The sequence below is a fragment of the Aplidium turbinatum genome, chromosome 2 (genome assembly GCF_918807975.1).
Source record: "Aplidium turbinatum chromosome 2, kaAplTurb1.1, whole genome shotgun sequence".
Taxonomy (NCBI): domain Eukaryota; kingdom Metazoa; phylum Chordata; class Ascidiacea; order Aplousobranchia; family Polyclinidae; genus Aplidium; species Aplidium turbinatum.
Window position 1 is genome coordinate 4,583,825 of NC_137473.1, and position 4,481 is coordinate 4,588,305.

General features: G+C 37.8%; 1 protein-coding gene across 1 annotated transcript in view; it reads right to left on the reverse strand.

Moving 5' to 3' along the window:
• LOC145787267 (DNA-directed RNA polymerase III subunit RPC7-like) overlaps positions 1–4,481 on the reverse strand; it is a 43,814-nt gene that overhangs the window by 354 nt on the left and 38,979 nt on the right. The window lies entirely within an intron of this gene.

Sequence of the window (4,481 nt, forward strand, 5' to 3'; positions counted from 1 at the left end):
GCATATTGTAGGTCATTTAAAAGCAACAGTAGAATTGATAACGTAGGCCTTCCTCCCGGAAGTCGCAAACCCTCGTAGTATAGGCGATGCCTCAACCGCTTAAGAACTGGCATTGGAAGATGTAAGATGTTGATGCGACACTGGGGAATGTGGGGATATTTTATGGGAAGCACAAGTTGTAAATTTGGACAGGAGAAAATGATGCAACATCTCCTCGAATGCCCTGTCCTAAAAGCAAGATACTCTACACAGGATTTAGCCGAGTTAAAAGATAGATCAAGAGCTTTCGTGATGCTCTGGGCTACGGCCGTGTGACACACGATGAGAGAAGATAAAGTCAGCAAAGAAATACAAAGTTCATACTCAAACTTTGATGGTTGGATACAAAAATACTTCAGTAAACTGAAGAACTTTATGGAGACAAGCGCTGATTGAGAATCGGAAATGTTGACAACACATTTACAAAATGGTCACAACCTGATGACGTGGTGCCAAGTGATGAAAACAATATTTTAACTATATTTTGTGCTAAAGTTTTCTTTGTTCAGGTTGACTTAGACAAGTTTCAAAATATTTAGAAGAAAAATATTTTGATTACATGCAACAATGTGATGACTGCCTCACTAAAAACTTTTTGCAGGTCTTAAACATTCAAGAAACATTAATATAAAACGTTTATGATTTACTTTCTGACAAAAACTTGACATGTGAACAGAAACTAGTAGATAGCGATCCTCATATGAAGGATGCAGGCAATGTTGCTATTCGGTCTCTGATATCAATTTTTTTCATACAATTTGTATAAGATTTCACGATTGTTCGAGTATATTGGCTACTGTTTATTGTTCAATCACAATTGTCAATTGTTCTAGCGTTGAAGTCCCGCAAGATGTCGCTTGTTGCTATGTTGCATCACATAGCCGTACGAGTCAGGGGGGCAAGAGGGGCAGCCACCCCTCTTGTCGTAAAAGAAAACTTTGCAAATCTGGGGAAAAATTTACAAATATTTGGGCAAACTATGCTGAATGAAAAGCCGTAAACTGCCGAATATTAGTCTTTGTGTAAAACTATCCAAACTGGCATAATCCAGTTGCCCAAAAAATTACAAAGTTTTGTTTACCCATACAACTGTGATATGTTGATTAGAGCTGTCACAAAATACGAAAATATTTGAATCTGATTAATCCTTCTATAAAACTGCCCAAATTACTATAATTCAGTTGATTAAAGACTAACTTTGTTTATTCATAGCCATAGGAGAGTAAAACCTTTTGGGGGGGCAAACAAAATTTGCCCAAATTTTTCAAACTTCACCCAAATTTTATCTTTGCAAAAATGTTTTCAGCAACGCAACGCAACATTACTCACAATTGTTGAGGTAGTGTGGTTTAATAACTCCACAGGCATCAACTTGGCCGTGCAGCTACGAAAACACAGGCAAAAAAACGTTCCCCAAAACAAGACTGAATTAACTTTAGTCTACATTCATAGATCTGTCTGTGACCCAATTACATTGCTGCTCCATTGTGCAGCCTCCTACTCCTGCAGTTGATATAGTGATTACTTAGCAATTTTTCAAAATAGTTCAGCTTGATTATCCGTTTATGGTAAGCAGTATTGTACGTTGACGCCGTCAAGCTGAACTATTTTGCATAATAAAAAGCGTTTTATCCAGCGTATATTTATTTAGGTTATGGTGGAAAGAGAGGCCCTGTTCGCAGTTACAAATGTATTTTCTCAAGTTCAACACAGTTACATCCTTCGATATGTAATTAGGGAAATTTCAATTAAATCATGCAGATTTGGGCAAAATACTGTTTTGGTCCCCCTAAAAATGATTTGGTCCCGTACGGCTATGTTGCATCATAACACAAAAAGCGGTGCAATAATGCTGTGGTATGATTGACTAGTCTAAGCTAGTCAGGGTTTGTTCTTTTCATAATTTTCTTGGTAAAGTGATGACATTTTGATGATGAACACCTGGAGAGGAAAAGGCTAAAGTTCTCAGGTGGTATCCATTCTGTTGACTGTTGCTACAAAGTTTCGGATATAAATATTGTTGCTTTTAAATACAACGAAGTGGCAGGTAAGAGGAAATCCCTGCTTTTTCGGATTAGTTAAACTAGGTGTGGGTAATTTGCGGCTTGCGGGCCACCACTAGTTTCACAACCTGCCGTAGGATTTTCTCTGGCACACGGTTTCAATCGGTTTAAACCCCTTCTTAAGGACATGAACATGAAGTGTACAAATAGGCTATTTGGCAGCCGCTCAACGTAGTTTTGTCGAAGCCACGAACATAATTTATTGTCCGCTTCTGGGCTAAACAATAATTTACTTTCCAAACGTACAATGTGTTTCCCATCTTTCTTGCTACATGCCCCACCCATTGCCATGATGATTGATTGCCACTTTAGATCTTCAACAATTTCAATGACGTTGCTGATGCCTGTTTTTTTTGGGATAACTTGTAAGAACAGTTTTTAAATCATAGTTGATAATAATTGGGATATGAATGCACATCGCAGGTAGCGAAATTGTTTCTTCACAAAAGAAAAAGAAAGAAGGAATTGTTTCTTCACAAAAAGAAAAAGAAAGAAGGAATTGTTTCTTCACAAAAAGAAAAAAAAAAGAAGAAATTGTTTCTTCACAAAAAGAAAGGAACTAGAAGGCTGGGTTGCTGTGATAAGCATATGATTTTAATTTAGTTTAGTTTTATATAAAATGTTATAGCTACATATAGTGGCATACACCACAATCGCTAGCTTTTGGTCTGTGTCACGGAGACGCTCTTATTGAGCGTCCTGTATACACTTTACCACATTATACACCACATTATACACCACATTATACACCACATTATACATTATACACTTTACCACATTATACAACTGTATACACTGTTATCATATTACCACCACGAATCCGACTTGCTGTCAGCGTACCGGTTGGTAAAGCAGTTTATTAATCATAAAGGCTGTGCATTGTGGTGAAACCAATTGATTTTGAGAGGCAATCTAAGCTTTTAGCAGTCTAAACGTTGATGCTTTCACTCGTATCGACTCCAGATAATTATTTTGAAAACAATTAGAACAGTAGGGTGTTCATATGGGAAACGCCCATTTTGCGTTTCTTCAAAGGATTACGTGGCCCTATCAGCGGACCACAGCAATTCAATTACGTATGGGAAGTACGTAGCAGCTTCAGCTGCGTTTATTGTTTTATTTTGCTCCCAAAGGTTGCAATCCGATTTGGCTTTTGTAAGCTCAATTTCTTGTAGATGAGAAATACATAGATTGGAGGAGGCGTATTTTAATTATCCAGAGCGCTATTTTGTTATGTAGCCCACAGCAGCATATGTTCAGTTACAATGGTCTTGAGTTTGTTGCAAGTAAAGGTAGAAAGATGCTTGAAATCTAAAGCAGAGAAATGCTTGAAATCTGAAAAAAAAGACTAATGCTTGAAATCTGAAATCGAAATCTAAAGCAGAGAATTTGTGCTACGCTACAATGAACATTAATGGAATAATAAAGCACTTGGCGTTAGTGTTAATGTTTGAATAAATATATTTTACGACAGTAGTGCATGCGTAGGTTTTTGTCAGGGAGGAAAATATAGCTATAGAGAGCCCAACAGTCATTGTCAGTACAAAACCCACAGCAAAAGTCAAGAAAAGCACCAGTTTTTACACCCAGTTTGCAAGACTAGAACTTCCCTTCTATGCTCATGCAATTTAAGCCACTATTTCTCTTTCACAGGCGTAATGCAAGGGACACATGTATTGTCAGCCTGGTGATGTGGAGGATATGACAACATAGTAATTACCATCAGGCTGTACTTATTGCCAACATTCAATCAACTGCAACAGAGCACTTTAATGGAAGGAAACAACTCAACTTCCTTTATAAGCTTACATGGCATTATCAGTACAGTCTGGCAAACATCGCCAACCTGGTGTGGTGCACGGTTAGACCCTCGGTTCTAAAGCTCAAACAAAGAAGAAGAATCAATAAAACTGGTTATAATGCAATTCATCATTCATCTTTTAGTAAAAATAAAGTTACATTCTTCTTTTTGTTCTTCGGACTATTCTGCTCCAATATGCAGGGGGTGACATCATTCACGATCTACCGGAGCAGCAAGGGGGAACATACCTCAGATCACGCTATCTGTAACTGCGTCATTTATCATGCAACGAATGGTGTGCGTGGTCTGCAAGAATTAAATGACGAAACAATTCAGTGACTGCTCGACACCTGCCCAAACATCTACACCGAGTCGTCGCCACTGCTCAAGGGTGGTAAAAGGCAGAGCCCTCAATCCTTGGAGTAACGAAGAAGAAGCAGAACTTACGTTTTTGACAGTATACAGTAATATACGTAGCTTGTTTAATTAAAGATATTATACGTATAATAAATGAAAGTTTTGCTGGATTGCACCTCAGACCAAAGGTGACATATTTTTCTTTATCGTTTAGACGCATT